This window comes from Canis aureus, chromosome 11 (genome assembly GCF_053574225.1).
Source record: "Canis aureus isolate CA01 chromosome 11, VMU_Caureus_v.1.0, whole genome shotgun sequence".
Lineage (NCBI taxonomy): Eukaryota > Metazoa > Chordata > Mammalia > Carnivora > Canidae > Canis > Canis aureus.
Window position 1 is genome coordinate 39658638 of NC_135621.1, and position 20813 is coordinate 39679450.

At 37.9% G+C, this 20813-nt stretch overlaps 1 long non-coding RNA gene across 1 annotated transcript in view; it reads right to left on the bottom strand.

Annotated features, from left to right (window-relative positions):
- Nucleotides 1-522: 522 nt before the first annotated feature.
- LOC144323908 (uncharacterized) overlaps nt 523-20813 on the bottom strand; it is a 55134-nt gene continuing 34843 nt past the window's right edge. The window contains exon 3 of the long non-coding RNA XR_013389257.1: nt 523-817. This is a non-coding gene — a long non-coding RNA (uncharacterized LOC144323908). The remainder of the gene's footprint in view (nt 818-20813) is intronic.

Sequence of the window (20813 nt, forward strand, 5' to 3'; positions counted from 1 at the left end):
GTCTCCCATTTCCAACAACTTGAGCCTAGAGTGTCTTCTGTATTTGGGCTTCCTGGGAATAGACTTTGAGGTTGGCATGCAGAAGGTTGATGGGGGGCATACACCCAGGGACCACTCCGAAGAGGGGTGAGAGAAGCAGGAAGGGCAGACAGAGAGGTTGAGCTGTGAGGCACTTGAAACAGAGGCCCCATTGGAAGCTATGGAGTCCCACGGCCCTGCCACATTCTCCCTATTGAGTCAAAGGAACAGGCCTGTCCCACTGAACAGCCTTGGGCACAAGTGGAGGTGAGGCAGCTTCCTGCACAGAGGCAATCCCCAGAAGACTGAGTTGTGAGCTGCCAGCAGCTGGCACTCCAGGCCCCCAGATGAGCCAGGTCCCAGGTGGTGAACCACAGCTTTAGTGACAGCATCTCATTGTCATAGGCCTGACACCTCAATGTCAGCAGAAAACCTGTGATTCCAGTCCAGGCTGCTAAGTGCCATGACAGGAGCTTACATCCAAAACACAGTTACCTAAACACCTAAACAAGCAGCATTTATTGAGTCAAAATACATGTTATTCTCTCCAAAACCTACTGTGCACGGACCCAGTGCTCTCTGTGCTAGTGTTCTCTGTTCCACGGGAGCACGATCAGTTCTCATAAATACATCATCTGTGAGGCTGCCCTCCCTGGATCTCCACGATCTCCACGCAGGAGCCGGTGTGAGTTGGGCTCAGCATATCTTGGCTCTGATAGGACTCTCCTCATGAGGAGCTAATTACACATGATAAGAAGTTTTCAGGGTGTGCAGTCTTGCCTTCTCTTTGATTTCTGTTCTGAATGACAAAACGTAGAGCAGTCATTAATACTTGTCATCTCCCGGCCCGGGGAACGGAGGACCTCAGCCTTCATCAGCAGCACTGCCTGTCTCTGGGCCAATCAGAACTGACCCCTCAGTGTTCTCGACAGCCCATCCTCTGCTGGAGGACCCATGACATCCATCTGGTGTGCCTATCCTTCAAGCTATCACCTCTCGGGCGTTTGACACTTATTGAGTTCCCATGAAGATACACCTAAAAGGTTGTTTAGCATGTCCCCTCTGACCCCCATGTCCTGCCAAGTCATGTGGACCCGGCCAATGACTAAGACGATTTGTCTACAACACTAGTGAGCCTAGTGTGTGCTGAATGTCCCTGTGAAAACATAGATTCTTTAACACCACTTATTTCCAGGATTTATAACCCTGAGAAGCGTCGTCAGTAGAAATTCTAGAAAGAAAGTTTTTAATGCTTTCAAGTGTGAAATCTGACTCTCAGTACTCATCTAAGTTAAAAAATATAAATTAAAGCTGACAGGGCACCTGGGTGGCTCAGTGGTTGAACATCTGCCTTCAGCTCAGGTCGTGATCCTGGGGCCCTGGGATCGAGTCCCGCATCTGGCTCCCTGCAGGGAGCCTGCCTCTCCCTCTGCCTATGTCTCTGCCTCTCTCTGTGTGTCTCTTATGAATAAATAAAGAAAATCTTAAAAAGTAAAAAATAAAGCTGACATAATATGCAAAGGAGGAAATGCCTTTTAATGAGTCTGGTTCCTTTCAGGAATTTGTCCCACACACAAACCTTTTATTGAGATGATGAGTTAATGTGGCTGTTTCTAGCCTAGACTTGTAAGTGCCTGGATGACAAAAGCCCAGGATCTTGTCTCTGTTCTGACTGTGGAGGCTTAGGATCTGCAGGCCTGGGGTTTGAAAGGATCCCAGACTGAGATGGGAGAAGAAAAGGGGATATATTAGAAACCTCACCCCACCATTTGTCTAAGATTTTCTCAGAGAGCCTCAATTACAACAAAAAAGCAAAACTCTCTATACTTTTGTTAGACCATATGTCTGCCAATGCTCCTATTTATGGTTCAGAAAATAGGAAAATATTTCCACTGAAGGTAAAAAATGTAGTGACAACCCTGTACTTAAAATCTTTTCCTTGTGATCATATTTGTAGAAACTATGGTTGTTCACCTATTTGGATCACACACATAGTACTGTGAGTCTGACTCATTCCCCTCCCCACAACCAGACTGTTTCTGGGGCTTCATCAGCTGCAGAAGTACCCACCCCCACGTGGGGCCCAGAAAAAGCCCAAGCTCCCAGAGAGAAGCAGCATTTTTAGCTCTTCTTGCCTCTCCCTGCCAAGTGAGCTACCTAACTTTCTCAGAAGTATGCTAGAAGATAGTATCTTCATCCACTTTGCCAGATGGCTGCATCAAGATAACACTGAGACACAGTCTGTGAGGGTGGGGGAGAATGAAAGCACTCCCATGTGACGGTGGAACATAGGACTTCCATCACTCAGCCTGCATCTATTTCTGCCTCAGCAATATCTGAAAGCTCAATGGCCTGTAAATATATTTAGGCGCATGATCATTGAGTTTCACAAGCTACTGTCAATTTCACGTGTCAATTTCCATAGAACATTGAATGTTTCATTATAAAAACCTTCTAAGACATTTTCCTCTCCTTAATATAGATTTTAAGAAATAAAAATTGGACAAAATAAGTATTAACTCATCACACAATAGACTGTGATACACTATTGACAGTATCTACGTAATCAATCACATTGCAAAAATTCATGACATTGGAGATGTCCTGTCTCTTCATAATCTGACTTTTACTGATTTTTCATTGTTTGGGAAAACAAAAAAAACTTTGCCTTAGGCTGAGGATTTGACATTTGGATTGGGCTTACCCATCTTTGGAGAAGGCTCTTCAGATATAAGGAAGGCTATTTAGGGAGGAAAGCACAGACGATGATTTTACCAGGCTCATCTCTCCAGAAACTTTTGCCATTTTCCATTCACAACATGTCCTCCCTGACTCTTTTCAGCTGTTTCATTCTTACTGTGATGATACAAACATTGCCCTAGTGAAGCTGAGCTATATACCGCCTATATACCAAGTTCAACTGCCTCCCAGAAGCCATGCAGGAATATTTGATCCATATACTGCCCCCTTTCTTTAAAACCCTACAGCACCCAGAGTTTGTAATACTGCTGTAAATATCAAATTATATAAAACTTGGTTTCAAGCATGGGTGCCATCAGCCCAACCCATTTGTATATCTCCTGAAGACTGAACTCCTAGCTATGGGATTTCCATTTCAGGGAAGTTTAAGTGATTGCAAATAAATTTCTGACCATTCCAAAATCTATCAAAAATAAAGAATAAGATCACATGCTATCAATTTATTTTTTTAACAATAATTGTGAAATCCACTTTTGTGTGTGTGAAATTCTTATCATAACATGTATGAACACTTACATATAGCACTGACCAAAGTTGAACTGATATCTAAAACCATTGTTTTAGTAGTTTGATAAAATGATAATGGTAATTCAACTTCTGTCATACTGTATAGAAGTATTTATATCCATTATAAGATATATATGTATGTATAGAATGTATTTATATAAATATATATTTATATATATACATATATGTATAATATATACATGTGTTTATGTATATGTATATATTTATATGTATTTTAAAAATACATATGTATATTTTCTGGTAAGCATGGGCTAAAGACAGAAAACTAATTAAGTTCTGAAAAGTAGTAACCTATAGTATAGCATTCTGGAAAGCTCCCATTCCTAATTTAAAAATTATTAAAGCATTGCTATTTATAAACCAGTTTATAGAAAAATAAGAAAATAAATTTTAAAAATGTTAAATGTGACCTGCAATATACAGAGATGAGCTCAAAGATTCATGTATAAGAATATTTGTTGTCAGATTACAAATAAAGTTAAAAACTGAGAAATATATATTTCCAAGAAATAGAGTAAATAAAATGTAATATTATACACTCATGAAAAGAATATTTTAGGAGGACTTTTTAATAGCCTAGAAATGTTCAAAAACATACTGTTAAATTTTAAAAGGCAAACTATAGCATTATGCACAGTATGGTTTCTTATTTCTTTTAATGTATAAAAATTCAAAGAGAAAAAAGATAAATTTTAAAAACGTTAATTATGATTAACATTTGGGAATGAGAACTAAATTGTTTTACTTCTTTATTCGTACCTTTCTCTATTTAAAAAAATTTCCACACTGCATATGTATCACTTTTGTAATCAGAAAGGAAATAGCATTATTTTTTTTAAATGTGATACTCTGTACCAGCAGTACCATTTTTAAATAACATCTTGTTCTGAATTTTTAAAAACAGCAAAAAAAAAAAAAGATGAACTAATAAAATTATCTCTGAGATTTTGTTTTAAATAAACTATAATTTATCTAGCACTCTGATTTTGTTTCTGATACTATTCTCCAATAAATAAATACATACATATGTACATACACATATACATACATAAATGGAAAACAGAGATTTTCAGAGGTAATGACTGAATTCCAGGCCTGAGGCAGAGAAAGTTCAAGATGAACTTTGCACATCTTTTCTTTTTACTTTGGCACAGATTTTTTTGTTGTTCTTAATCACTAAACATTATACACAGAAGTAGTGCTTTGCCCATGACCTTTTCCCATTTTTGCTCGTCCTAATCCTAGCCTTTTCCAAGGTTCAGGTAGAAATCTCCATTTTCACATCATCTTCATTGACAAGCTAGAAGTATCCTTAAGGCACCAAAGAATAAGGCAGTGCTCAAAGAATGACACTGTTATTGATGACAAAAGGACATGTGAGACATTTTGAAAGGGCTCCCAATGGTCAAATTTGGGAGAATTTGAGTAATAAAATAATTAATTATAGAAAGGGATTCTAATCCATAGAATGAAAATATCCATATTGACATAAAGATAGATGAGAGGAATAGATAGATAGATAGATGATAGATAGATAGATAGATAGATAGATAGATAGATAGATAGATGGAAACCTCCTCCATACTGTAGAATTTCAATGAATAAATAAGCTTTTAATAATTGTACTGTGGTTTTAGAAAATGATGAAGGAGTTCAGGAATTCTTTGTTCTAGTTTGGCAACTTTTTTATAGATTTAATACTATTGCAAGATGGGGGCTCCTGGATGACTCAGTTGGTTAAGAATTCCACTCTTGGTTTTGACTCAGGTGATCTCATGGGTGTTGTGATCGAGCCCAGTGTCTGGTTCCATGCTCAATGGGGGAAGTGGCTCCAAGATTCTCTCCTTCTGCCCCTCCCCCCACTTGCACACTCTTCTGTTTATCTCTCTAAAATAAATTAATAAGCCTTAAAAAAAACTATTGTAAGATGAAGAGTTAAAATTGCAATAATCTAAATTATTAAGGTATAAATTTCCTTGTGTTATTAAATTAATATGTCGTGGTTGTAGAAAACTGAATAGGAGAAAAGAAAATGTCACAACCCATAAACCCATCATATAAAGAGACATTTCTATTGTCTTTGCTTTTTAATGGACATTGAAGGGCATTTAAGGGCAAAAAGCTATATAGATCTAGAGAGAAACTTGCTGTGCCTCCTGGATTTATTCCTACATGACTCTGAGCTTTTATAATTCTACTGTGCTCAGAATTAAATCCACATGTTGAAATGTGGGAGGACAGTGGGCCGGCATCAGACATGCGAAAAGAGAGCCTCTTCCTCATCAGTCAGAGCAGGCTTCCGGCCTGGCAAGCTTCCGGCCTGGAAACCACCATCAGCCATCCCATCTGGAGAATATTAGCAGGAATTTCCACGGGTAGCATCAGAACTTCCCTCCAGGCACAATGAGGCCTGACGACAGCCAGGAAATGGTAACAAGATTTCCAGCAGCAGAGAAAGAGGAAAACTGATGTTTAAATGATGTAAAAATGCTTTTCTTAATATAGAGTCTTGATCAAAAACCAAAAGCATCAACAAGTAATTGCAAGGCATCTACCTGGCAAGGCATCTTGATGTGACTTGTAAGCAAATAAACACAAGGCTGCAGGAAGGCCTGCTGTTCAGGCCACCGGGACCCTATTCCCTGGTAGATGTTCCGCCCCAGCAACTTGAAATGGCGGTTTCTGCCTTGAGAGTGGAGGAAAGCAAGCCTAGAGTTCCCCGTGAGCCAGCGCAGTGATCCTGTTCTCTAGAATTAGGCTGTTGCCATAGTAACTACCAAATGATGGACAGATTTTTGAATGTGGAGTGGTCTACTGTGATAAGAGCTTCCAGGACATCACTATGTATTTCCAAACCTGCTATATCACGCACACTGTGTAATGATACTAAATACCATGTTTCAAGATCGATTTTAAATGGTTTTCTTTTAAAAATTGAAATGATAGACAATCTGAACTATTTTTAGTGCTAAATAACCATTTGTGCTAATACCAGTTTTATTCACTAGCATGCCAAGTCAAAACTTGCGTGCTTTGTGCAGCTCTGCTTATTTGCTTTAAGGAAATTTGGATGGAATTAATGAAAAAGTATAGTGTCCCCTAGATAACAGTAAAGTTCTTACTGAGGTGAATTTAATGCCAGGAGTTGGATGGGTTCTAAGAAATCAACACAGTGAAAAAAACAGTAAGATGCTTTTGGCCTTCACTTGCTGTATATATTTGACTCATTCCCTTAAGAAAATATTGTATCTACAGAGCAATTTCATTTTGGTGGAAGTGGGAGTGAATAATGTCCATACAATAATAACATTTCCAGGCAATCAAGATTCAATTCTCTACCTGAGTTTTATGCAGATCCCCTTGACTTCAATACATCCAAAATGCTTTTGACAGCCAACATCAGAAAAAAAGCAACGAGATGCCTAGAACTGCTAGCATTTGTAGCAAGTGGTTTCCTCAGATCCCTGCCTCACAAGACTCTAGCAATCACTTAAATCATAGCTGAGGTCTAAAGAAATAATCTTAAAATCCAGGCAAAACTTTTAGTGTGTTTATAAGCACAATTTAAGCTTTTTTGATGGAATGTGGATTGACTTTACCAGGACCCTTAGGCAAAGAGTCGATCTCCCTTGAGGCAAAGACTGTCAGAGTGTCTTAAATCTTGTGTTGAACCATGTTATACTCAGATGGAGAGGGGTGCCCTTATCTTAAGCGCAATCAGCTCAATTAATGTAAATAACACACCTGTATATGGGATCTCTGGGTGGCGCAGCAGTTTGGCGCCTGCCTTTGGCCCAGGGCGCGATCCTGGAGACCTGGGATCGAATCCCACATCAGGCTCCTGGTACATGGAGCCTGCTTCTCCCTCTGCCTATGTCTCTGCCTCTCTCTCTCTCTCTCTCTCTCTCTTTCTCTCCCTCTCTCTCTGTGACTATCATAAATAAATAAAATTCAAAAAAAATAACACACCTGTGTAACCAGCCCCTGGATCAAGACAGAGAATACTATGGGAACCATGAAGGGCTCTCCAAGCCTTCCAAATGTTATCCCCAAAGGGTAACCATGCCCTGACTCCATAGATTAGTTCTGCCTGTTTCTGGGCTTTATAAAAAAGGACTCACACAGTGTGTTCTGGGTCTGGTTTGTTTAGCTCAACATTGTGAGACTCATTCATGCTGCTGTTTGCCATGATAGTTTGTTCCTTCTCAACCCTGTAGAGTACTTTATACAACATTTTCACTAAAAAGATGATCTGGATCTACTTTAGCATGGCCAATTCTAGGAACTTTCTCTCAATGCTGAACATCAGAAGGGATCACAGAGAGTTGGCAGGCACAATGTGTTTTTCCTTGAAATCTAAGTGATCATACTCTTGTTTTATTGCTTTGATGGTGTTGCAGGATCTTTCTTTCAGGGCTCACTATTCTTGGGCACTTTGCTTCAAAGAATGAAGAGCTAGCCCCCACAAAAAGAGTGGTGGGCAGCAAAGCAAAGTTTACTGAGCCAGCAATAGTACAAAGTTCTCGAAGAGGGAGGGAACCCAAGAGAGTTGCCAGCAGAATTAAAACCCAAGAGGGATTTTAATGGACTTTTTGGATGCTCTTTTAAATCTGATTGCCCTCTACACTCCTGTCACCCAATCAGGTTTTTGTCATCTACATATTGCGCAGGAAAGGGTGGAGGGCTCCCACCAGGGTGGTATAAAATCCTTTTAAGGGTGGTTTCCTCTTAGGGAGGGGGTGCCCCTTGTCCTTGCCAGCCTTTGTTCTGACCATCCTTCATTAATGGGAATTAGTGTAAATATCAGACTTGATTGCCTTTGAGGACTGCAAAGCACTGAGAAATATTAGTGCTTTTAAAAGTCACCCCAAGTTTTTGTATACTACACGTCCAAATCTCAAATATCTTTCTTTCCACTTCTAAAACATATTACGAAATTTGGTGGGATTGTTTCAGGGAGGTTCTAATTGATTTCATCTTCTTTTATTCTGTCTAAAAAGTCTAAAATGATTTTTGGAAAGGACAAAATAACACATTTCCAGCATGGGTATTTGCAAATATATGACCACACAGAAGAAATTCCACAGAATTCCACACCTCTGTACCAGTAATATACTTTCAGAGATGTCTCCATTTTTTTCCATTTTTATTATTATTGTTGAGACTGCCAGGGGCAATTTGCAAAAGTTCTAGAGTAAATATATTATTTTGAATGGCTGCAATATCTTTTCCAAAACACAACTCTAAATTTAGATTGTTTCCTCGGAGATTGCTTCTAAAAATTTTAATCATATCATCCAAGTGGGAGTAACTTCACATGGTCAACAATTTGTTCAAATGTATAATATTCTTAGGTTCATTTTGATGAGGAAAAATGTGATCTCTGTTTCTAAAGGCAAATATCGACCAAGGCTTAAAAATCAAAATTAATTCTATTTTTTCACACTCTGCTGCATTAACTAATGAATCAAACCCATGCTTACCTTCTCTTTTGGAAAGGAGTTGTAAGAGCTTTAGTGCCCAAGGAGAAAGACACTGGATAAATATTTTATCTTTTATTTACTCCAAAAGATTTGGAAAAAAATCATTTAGAATATTCAAAAAACTGAAAGTGTGTCTTTTTAGCCAAGAGTTTTTCTTCTACTCCTGGTCAAGTGTTCCCACTTGGTAGTCTTAGAGAAAACACTGCATGGTACAAAAGGAAAATTTCAAGGACTTTGGACTCAAACTTCATAAATATAGACACAGGCACACACTCCAACACACATGCACCCACAAGGTTGCTTTGGTGTATATGTATAACACATATAACATGAAATCGAAAACAGAATTGCTGTCAGGATCAGCTAGGTGATCAAGAAGGGGCCACACTCAACCTTGATACCGGGCCAGGGGTCAGTTTGCCCAGAATGTCATGACCAGCAGTGAGCCCTCCATTTCCCTGGATCAATCTCTATATCTATATCTATATCTATATCTATATCTATATCTATATCTATCTGGTCTAAATCTCCTTTCAGAGTTCAGATGCTTTAATTCTTCTTCAGAAATATATCAAGTGGTGAGAGGCAGGAAGGAGGTTAGAGCAGAGGCCAGGAATGTGGTGATTACAGTTACAGGGAGCTGGTGGTGCAGCACAGGGTTAGAAATAGATAATGAGATCTCCAGGGATTTCAAGAAGGGATCCAGGATCTAGGAACAGTGATAAATGTTCAGAAATTCCCCTAATCCTGGTGCCTTTGAAGTTCCTGCCAAATGAGGACGTGAGCAGGAGACTAAAACAGACACAGGGTCTGCCCAAGTTGACATGAGCTCAGGGAACAATCCTGACTATGTGGCACCTGACCCACTTCAGAGAAGGCAGAAATTTGGGGTAAGATATAGGATTTTGATTTTTTAAATGAACTTTTTAAGATTTTTTAATAGTTTAAGATTTACATAAGAATGACAAAGACGGTACAGAGATTTCCTATATACCTCCACCCAGCTTCCATTATTAACATTATCCATTGTTTCAGCACATTTGTCACAATGAATGATCCAACAACAACATATTATTATTAACTTAACCATGCTTTATTCAACTTCCCTTTGTTGGGCCAGGGGGATCAAGGGGGATCGGGAGGCACCAACAAATGGCGACAGATCTTTCATCTTGTTACCCTCGCCTTGGGACTTTCCCACCACTAGCGACTGCCCGAGGACACGTCATCATGGGAAAAACAGGACCTATTCAGGAAACAGGAACCACACCTTGCCCAAAGCCCCATATAAGGGCATAAGCCATTATCGCCTCACACCGATTCCACCGGTAATATGCCCTAGTACCTACCACCCCACTTTTGCCTGGCCTCTCCATTTCATTTCACTATCAACTGGATCAAACCTGACACCCTTAGTTTTTACTCAATATTCTTTTTCTGCTCTTGGACCCCATCTAGAAGAACAGATTACATTTGGCACATGTCCTTTTAGGCTTCTCCTGGGTATGACAGTTTCTCACACTTGTATTTTAAGGACCTTGACACCTTTAAGAAGTGCTGGTCAGGTAGTGTGTAGACTATTCCTCAAGTGGGGTTTGTCTAGTGTATTTTTTCTTTTTTTTTTTTTTTTTTGTCCTCGGATAGAAGACATATCAGATACTAAACTGAGAAGAACAAATACTACAAAAGGCTCAAAGACCCAGAAGTGATTCAGTGTTTTTCTAATGGTTGGAGTGGGTTACAGACTTTGGGAAGGAAGATCACAGAAGAACAATGCCATTCTCAGCACATCAGATCAAGAGTACATGCCACCAACATGACTTATCACTGTTGATGTTAACTTTGCCTGTTAACTCAAGTAGTGTTTGTCAGCTTTTCCCACTGTAAAGCTACTCTTTTTCCCCATTTCACACTGTAATGTTTGGACGGAGCTCACTATGTCACAGCCCACAGTTAAGAGTGAGGAGTTTGACACTTGTTGAAAGAGTAAATTATTTGCAATACTTCTGCGTGGAAGACTTGTCTCTTAAAAAAAAAAAAAAAAGACTTGTCTCTTCTCTCTCATTCATTTATTCACTCACCCATATTGATATAGACTTACAGAGATTTATTTTATATTTTGAATTATAATCCAATGCTACTTTATTCTCTTGCTCAAATTGTTTCAGCTTTGGCCATGGACAGCTCTTGCAGTTAGCTACTGTGTCCCATGAGCTTACCACCTTCATTGTTGGGTTTGAGGTTTAGTTTAGATTTGTTTTGTTTTTTTGAGAACTTCCTGACTTTCTGGGGTTTGGGTTTTGACAAAAGTGGCTCACCTAGGACAATTCAGTCCTCTGCCTAAGCCTTCTGTTCTGGTTACCTTTATAATCACCTAGATAATGTTTACACGTAGATATTTTCAGATCTCGCTTACCTAACAAGGAGCAATGTAGGAGATTGTTTTTTACTTCCTTGGCTCCACTGCTATGTTCTGACTGCATATTATATATATTTTATGGTCTTAAAGAGATATCTTTTTTCAGCTTAGGAAATTATTTTTCTGTCATGTATTTAAGAAAATTCTTCCTACATTTTCTTTTTTCTGTAACTCTTAATAGTTGGATAGCCTTGGGATGCCTGGGTGGCTCAGCAGTTGAGCATCTGCCTTTGGCCTAGGGCGTGATCCTGGAATCCCAGGATTGAGTCCCACATTGGACTCCTTGCATGGAGCCTGCTTCTCCCTCTACCTATGTCTCTGCCTCTCTTTCTGTGTCTCTCATGAATAAATAAGTAAAATCTTTTAAAAAATAAATAGTTGGATAGCCTTCTAGATTGATCCTCTCAAGTTTCAAATTTTTCATCTTTTTCATTTTCTTGACTTTTTGTTTTATAGTCAAAGAGATATCCTTATCTTTATCCTCCCATCCAGTTCTTGTTTCTTTTATATATGCCATCTTCTTAAATCATTCTAGGGATACCAATAAGAGCTTTTAAAAGTTCTCTTCATTACTTGACTTTACTCCTGTTTTTTATAAGTGTTTGGGGAATGTGAACATTCTGCTCACACTTTATTTAGAATGTGGTACTAGGAAGAATGCCTAATATCTCTCTGCTTGTGGACAAGACTTTCTACCATAAAGCTTAATTTTTTGCTTTGAAAATAGTTCTTATGAGATGGACCTCCAAATCTGAGCACTAGCACCTCTCCCAGCTGTCCTAATTTTTTTCCAGAGTGTCAACTCAATTACTTTAGAGAAGAATTGTCAAATATATTATACTGGGGTAAGTGTTTGGTATGGGCACAAGTAAGTGTAAACTATCAACAAGCCTCTAGTTGGCATGTTTCAGCCCAAATCAGAATTCCACTTTCTGTTCTCTGTGTAACCAGTGGTGTGCACATCTCCAACAACAGACCCTCTGCACAGCCCTGGGTAGTTTCTCTCAGTAGCACTCTTGTCTATGTGCACTTGTCATGTACTCCTTTACTTCACAAGAGCTTGAATTTATCTTCAGGACAAATGCCTAGAATTTGAGTTATTAGTACGATGTATACACGAGTTTGTAATTTTGATAGGTAGTGATAGTTTTGCCCGAAGAGGGGAGGTCCCAGTCTACATTCCAATAGGCAAAAAATGAGCCTCTCCAAAATATTTGTGTCATCAAAGTTTTGTAATTTTGTCAGCGTGATGAACAAAAATGATATTTCAGTGTAATTTTGCTTGCATTTATCTCATCTGAACAAGGCTAAGCATCTTTTACTCATTTAGGAGCTACCTATATTCCCTTTTTGTGAACAATATGTTCAATTCTTCACCTAAGTACATTGTTGGTCCTTTGCCTTATTGAATTATAGAAGCTACATATTAGAGAGATTAATGTTTTGCCTTTGTCATAAGTTACAAATATTTTAACCATGTTGCAGTTCATCTTTTGACAGAATTTATAATTTTTTCCCAAGAAAACATTTTTAGTGTTCGTATAATAAAATGTATCCATTTCTTTAATGGCTTTTGGAATGTGGTTTATAGTTAGAAGAAATTGGCCTTCTCTAGAGTAATAAAAGGATTATCCCAGTTCCTTCTAGTACATTTTATAGTTTCATATTTTTATATTTAAGTCTTTTGTTCATTTAAAAATGCTTCCTTGACCTTAGAGTGGGTTATCTAGTACAGACTATAAGACTCTAACAATATTTGGTGCCTTTCTTCTTTTACCCTCTTGACACTAGATTTGACCATGTGATCGATCTACTTTGGCCAATGAAATGTGAGCTGAAGTAGTAATCTATGTCGCTTCTGGTCAAAAGCTTTAAGAGATGGTACGTACTTTGCTCTGTTCTCTCTCTTCTCTCCAGCAAGGTAACTAGCAGTTGTGTCACATAGAGGCTGGGATTCCAGAGTGACAGCAGTGATGACTGGTGCAGAGTGCCAATCTGCCCACAATATTAAATAACATAAATGAGATAGAAACCCTTTTTGGATTGAATCAAGTCACGAGATTTTAGGGTCCTTTTTCCTGTAGCATAACCTAAACTTTATTTCTGATGTAAAATGTAACTTCATTTTTTTCCAGATGCCTGCCCCATAGTCAGATCCTAGATTGTTGAATGTTTTGTCCTTCCTCATTCATCATATGCAACATTTGAATTAGGGTCAGTTTCTAGAGGGCTTTTTTTGCTTGTTTGTTTATTTGTTATCCCTTGATCTGTCTGGTCATACAATAATACCATACTATCTTTATTCATGTGACTTTATAGAAACTTTTTTGTCTTCCAAGAGTAATTTTTGCCCATTATCCATCTATTTCAGAGTTATCCTTGCTCTTCTTAAAAAAAAAAGTCCACATGCATTTCCATAACTTTCTCAGTGTTACACATCTATGACTAAATATGTCAGTTTTAACATTTATCCTTCGATTTCAGGTATTACAAGTAAGATCATTATGTTTTCTCAATTTCTTTTGCCTTTGCACTGTGATTTTATCAGTGTGTCATTTCTTCTTTACCAGTTTATTCAGCACCCATATTTGTGTTTGTCTTGGTTTCATTGTTAAATATGCTATGCTTACTGGTATCCTTTCATTCTAGTTTCTCTTCAGATCTTTCAGTTAGCCATAAAGCATCTTCTTGCAGCTTCCTTAGATGAGCTCATAGGAACTTTGCTCAAGTTCAAAACTATTTACTTGTCATCCTTAAGTCTGAAGGATATTTTGACTAAGCATCAAAAGGTTAGCTTACTCATGGTTTCTTTGGATGTCTTTGTCATAAGATGCTATGGAAAAGAAAAAATAAAGTTGATTTCCCATCTCCACCCCTGCATCTTATTTTGCCCTACTGCATGAAAATTTCCTTCTTTTTTTAATTTTTTTAAAATTTATTTTTATTTTTATTTATTTATGATAGTCACACAGAGAGAGAGAGAGAGACAGAGACACAGGCAGAGGGAGAAGCAGGCTCCATGCACCAGGAGCCCAATGTGGGACTCGATCCCGGGTCTCCAGGATCGCACCCTGGGCCAAAGGCAGGCGCCAAACCGCTGTGCCAGGGATCCTGAAAATTTCCTTCTTTATCCTCAAACTCCAATGGCTTTACAGGAAAATGACTTGGGCTGATTGGGCTGAATATAACTTGGGACTTGATGTACTCCTTAAATAGACATTCAAGCTGTTGGGGCACCAGGTTGTCTCAGATAGTTAACTGTCTGCCTTTGGTTCAGGTCATGATCTTCAGATCCTGGAATGGAGCCCATCATTGGGCTCCCGGCTCAGTAGGGAGTCTACTTCTCCCTCTCCCTCTGCCTCTCCTGCTGCTCATACTCTCTCACTTTCTCTCTCTCTCAAATGAATAGACAAAAAAAAATCTTTAAAAAAAGAAATTCAAGTTGTTTATCCATTCAGGAGAAACGCTTAATGTATTATATATTTAAACACATTTTTCAGTTCTGCTATTTTGCGTCTTTCCTTCAGCAATTCACATGTTGAATCTCTTTGGCCTGTCACCTATATTTATTTGTCTAATCTTTTTAATTCTGATAAAATTTCAAGCATATAGAAAAGTTTCAAGAAGAGTAGAAAGTACTCTAATTTTTCTCTTTACCAAGTTCTAGCCATTGTTTATATTTTACTCAAACTGTTTACGATTTGTATGTGTTCTTTCTCTCCACACATACACATTCACACACACACACACACACACACACACACACACACATGTATTTTTTTAACCAATTGAGAGTAAGCTGTAGACATTACACTCTTTTCCCCTAAATATATCAGTATACTCCCTAACAACAAGGCTATTCTTCTATATGATCAAGAACAACATCCAGATTCAGGAAAGTTAATATTAGTACAATCTTATTATCTAATTTCCAGTCTCTTTTCAAATTTCATGATTGTCTCAATAATGTCTGCCATGGTGTCTCCCTCACTCAATCCACGATTTAATAAAGGGTCACACATTATATTTAATTATCACATCTCTTTTGTACCTTTTAATTTGTTTTTTTTTTTTGGTCCCTTTTAATTTGAAGCATTCTTTACACTTTGTTTTCTTTAATGACTGACCAATTATTTTGAGAATATCACTCAATATGTGTAATTGGATGTTTTATCATGATTAGTTGTAGTTCTACATTTTTGACAGAAATGCCACAGAAGTGGTGCTGTGATCTCAGTGAGTCATAGCAAAAGATACTTGATCTTGGTTTGTCTCAAAGTTAACTTTGATCCCCTGAGGGATGTGGTGTTTGAAAAGTTTCTCTGCTTTGAAGCTACAATTTATTTATTTTCCCTTTGTAACTAGTAAGTATCTTGTGGGGAAACACTTAAATGGAAACAGGGTGTTCACATAAACTCACACTTTCACCCACAAGTTTTGAGTCATCAACTCTATGACAGTCATTCCCAACCATCATTCCTTCTACTTTTCTTCATTGGTTTTCACAGTAAGGAGGAGCTTGTCCTTCTCATTCACTCACTCACTCATTCATTCATTCATTGGTTCACATCAGTACCAATGATTCTCATTTTATCCAAGGAGTTAAAAAAATCCCTTCTGTCATTATTTATTTTGATGCTTACATTGTCCCAGAACTGATCAGCAGGAAGATCATTTGTAGATTGGCTCCTGGAGCTTTTTGGGGAGTCTCCATCATTCTTTGATTAATTTCTTGCTTCCCACAAAAGGTTGCTCTATAACTCAACTTACACTTTCCTTGCCACAACCCTAGAATCAGCCATTTCTCCAAGGAAACCATTTACCTGAGCCATTTCATTGGAGAATGGTATTTAGTTCTCAAAATCCAGGTGTGATTGGTACTGAGACATCTTGCTTGTTGGCTCCTTTAACAAGGAGAATTGGAAATGTATGGATGGATTAATGCATGTGTAATCATGAGATTATACAGATACCTTCAACTCCATTGCATATCAGAGGGTTTATTTTAGTCCCTACCTTCTTCATGCTTGCAATCCAGCTCATCAAAGGGAGAGAAGAAACTTGAAGCCGATTATCCTCAAAATATTTACTTATTTGCTCAATTTTAGTATGCCCAGAAGTAGTTTCAGAATTACTAACACACAGGACTGGGGAAAACAAAGCTACTAATTAGAATCCAATATGCATGTACATATTATTTTTATCTTTAGTCTGAGATAGTCAAAACACTATCTAACACAAGTTATTTGGGCCAGTTTCTCTATTGCATGTTCTTTAATATTTTTAACACTGTACCCATTTTTTTAATGAATGTTCTTATCTCTACTCTCCATGTTACTTGATGTTTTTTACTCATGTTTGGACCCCATCCAATACCATCCTCATTTTGGTGATCGTTAGTTGTTTTGTGATATTTCCATCATGTGTTCCTCTAGCCTATGTTTCATACCCACCCCGTCTTCCATCTCTTTCCTGAGTTCTTGCATTTCTGTGTCATCATATACCTTTTAAAATGGGATTTATTTTAAATTTATGAAAATTTTATTATTTTTTAAAATGTTTTTATCTATCCTATTGCAATACTTTTCTGGAGAATACCCTTTCTCTGTTGGTAATCTTTGCTGCTTGTTTCTTCCCTTTCACATATAGCATCTTTGTTCAGGTGGATATTGTATGCAAAATGTCCTTCTCTATTACACCATTTATATGACTGGGCAGTTTGGAGCCGACCTATCTGCAAGAGACTTTTGTAGGAAGAGTGCAGCTAGTGTAAGTTTCCAGATTGGCTGGTTTTCACAAGGCATATGCTTTCTGCCCCTCAGCCTCTGCATACAACTGCTTCCTACAACTGTTGCTTCTATGCCATTTTACATGGAGACCAGCTTCTCCACTTTCTTACTTTATGGTGCAATTCCATTTCTATATTCTTCTTTCACAATTTTTTCCCTTGGGTGGGAGCCACATTTCTCACACTTTACTTTTGTTAGCACTTTTGAAGTCCCGCTGCAATGGGGTTCTGCTGTCAAGAGCCTTTGCAAAAATAGTTAGATCTTCTATAGGTCTTGGCTCATAAAATCATACTTCTTAAGGCCCTGACCTGTTATTTTTATAGCTGCCCTCTACCAAGAACTCGTAGCTACTTTCCCAAGGCACTAGCTAGAATATATTCAATGCATTTCTCTATAACAGTGCCAAGAATGTTTTTTAAGGATGTAAGTGTTCTGGATTTTCTTAGCCTGGTGACCCAGAGAGCAGAGCCTCAGGCATAGTTTTTTCTGGAACCACTTTATTAGGAAGTGAAATCTCATGGAGTAAGAGTGAGAGAAAGGGAGAAGAAAGCAGGGGATGAGGAAGAGCTGCCCATCATTTCACAAAGCGCATGCCTGACTGTTCCTTTGTCCATTACTGTCTTTGGAAAGGCCTTTTATGCAACTACCTCTTACATAGTTTGTTCAAGGAAACAGGGAGAAAGTAGTCCACAAGCTCCTGTTCCCAACTGATCAAAGGTTTGCTCCACAAGGTATTAATTTTCTCACACTTCTAAGTTGACCTGCCTGGACATGGACCTGAGACCACAATCCTTACCCCTTGGAGTCAACAGGGAAGCCCTGGTAATAGCTGCAGAGGGCAAGCCAGAGCATCACCGTCCAATGATGGCCACCAGAAGTTACTTGTCCAGACTTAGCTTGGCTTTATATTCTAATTGACTAGACACTGTCCCAGTTATGGCATAATTATTAAAAGCACCATATTTTACTTTGAAAATTGTTTTGGAGTGAATACAAATTAAATATTTATATAGCAGGACCCAAGACAACTGGCCAAAGTCCCTGAAGACAGGTAAATCTGAGAAGATCTGGAGTAACATAGAAGAGGTATCTGATACACAGTCTGGAACATTTTTTCTGGATATTTCCTACCTTCAATTCTGCAAACTAGTCAGTAATGCTCTGAGAGAACTAAAATAGCCTTTTTTTTTTTTTTCAGGGGACCTCTCTTCACTATTTGTCTGTTAATATCTTCGGATATTCATATAAATAAAATGGCAAGATGCATTAGAGGGTGGGGGTGGGAATAGAGCTGACCTGATAGCCCAGAAGGAGGTGATAAGGTGTCTGCACAGATGAGGTGTTCAGTATGACTTAGAAATATAAGTGTGTAAAGACTATAATATTCAACCAAAGATTATCGACTTTCAGTACCATTTTAATGGTGACATGCATTGATTAAGTTTAATTAACTGGTTGTAACGTACTATTAAAAAGTCTGTTCAAAACAACTTCCAGAAAATGCATATAATTTGGAAATTTTTACAGGGTACTAAATTCAGCCTAACCTAGAAAGAACATTATCAAACAAAATTTATCTTCCTAAATAATCTCTAAATATTTTCAAACAACCAAGGCATAGTAGCCAATGCACTGTTCTGCTCATTGTAATTTTGGCTTCAAAGGTAAAATTTAATTGGATATATTGAAAATCCCAGTGAAACTCAAGAGGTAAAGCAATCTATTTTAATTATAAAATGTTCAGAACACATCATGCAAGCTGCGGTCGGCAGGCATCTGAAAGGTAGATCATGAGTTGTTCCAATATGCAAATCACAAAGCGAGGGGCAAGATTTTTCAAAATATTTTCTCTCCCACAGACTTGAATTTGCATTTAAAAGCACAAGAACAAATTTATGAAAGATTTGGTCACAACACCAGCAAGGAAAAGCCTACCAAGAGAAACGTTAGCTATTAACTGCCAAAAAGCCCTTTGCTGAGGCACAGAAGACAGAGTCAGGTTAGGTGGACCATGGAGGCACTTCATCAATGAAGTCAACAGTTCAAAAAATTGGGATGTGAGTCTAAAATAAAATGATTATAGGTGAAATATTGGAAAATAAAAACTATGAGAAGTACCTGTGCTTGCTTAACTAAATATAGAGGTATACTATTTTCTTGATTCTGTGACACCATCAAATGGAAGCTGCCTCATCAATTAAACAACAGTCTTTTGGAGAAAAACAAAAGTGCATATGTTTATTTTGTGTGCTTCTTTTTTTTAACTAAACAAATAGCACATAGTAATTCATCATTCTTTCCTCTGTTATTACAAAAGGCTTCCTAATTTAGAAACTAAAGATTGTTCTAATAAGACTTTTGGCCATCAACAGCTTTAAATAACATTAAGGGGACACATTGTCTTTCAAAATCCATACTTATTTGTGCTCTTGACATATTTAGCATGATTTTTTAAACATATAGGATAATATTAGGGCTTTGACTGTAATAAATGTCTATAATTAGATGTCTGACAAGAATTGTATTTCATTGAAAGTTAAACAGTTCTTCTTGAAAGTCAGACAGATATATTATAGATAAATATTCACCACCTAAGTGTAAAAAAGATGAATTAATTATACCAACCATTCCAAGCTCCCACTATAAGGATTTTGGCAATTTCTATACCTTTGATTATATTGCCTGGAATGTGACAGACATTTTTTGGCATACAAAAAGGCTGTAATCTTAAAATGATAGTTATAAAGTTGCATCTCTAATATATTTTGAGCAATGAATTACAGATCCCAAACCGAGTTAAATTTAAAATTGTTTCTACCATTTCCATTCATTTCAAAATATATACATATATCAAATCATTATGCTGTTCATCTTAAATTTACACAATGTTATTGCCAATTATATTGCAATAAAACTGGAAGAAAAAATCAAAGTAAAATAAATAAGCCAACGCATCTAACACAATAAAGTACACTAACAGGATAGATAAAAGCAAATCCTCTTCAGATAGAAAAAATAAAACAGAAATATTATCTTGTCTATCCATAAACCTATGGAAAATCTCTACTTGCAATAGATGGTCAGATCTTATCCCCGTCCTTTAAGAAAAAGAAAATAAACAAAGATTCATCAAAGTAAGAAAAATTGGAATGAGTTAGGTGATGGGGTGGGCAAAACAATTAAAAATGCTCAGATAGGGATCCCTGGGTGGCACAGCGGTTTGGCGCCTGCCTTTGGCCCAGGGTGCGATCCTGGAGACCCAGGATCGAATCCCACGTCCGGCTCCCGGTGCATGGAGCCTGCTTCTCCCTCTGCCTATGTCTCTGCCTCTCTCTCCCTCTCTCTCTGTATGACTATCATAAATAAATTTTAAAAAAAATAAAAAATAAAAAATAAAAATGCTCAGATAGAGGACACTTCAGTGGTTCAATCAGTTAAGCATCTGCCTTTGGTTTGGGGTCCTGGGATCAAGCCCCACATTGGGCTCCCCGATCAGTGGGGAGCCTGTTTTTCCCTCTCTCTCCCTGCTCATGCTCTCTCAAAATAAAAAATAAAAAATAAAAATGCTCAGATAGAGGACACTTCAGTGGTTCAATCAGTTAAGCATCTGCCTTTGGTTTGGGGTCCTGGGATCAAGCCCCACATTGGGCTCCCCGATCAGTGGGGAGCCTGTTTTTCCCTCTCTCTCCCTGCTCATGCTCTCTCAAATAAATAAATAAAACCTTAAAAAAATAAATAAAACTGTTCAGATGGGAAAGTCAGAGGCTGAGTACAGAAACAGTGGCCAGACCATATACAACAATAGAATTCCACTCC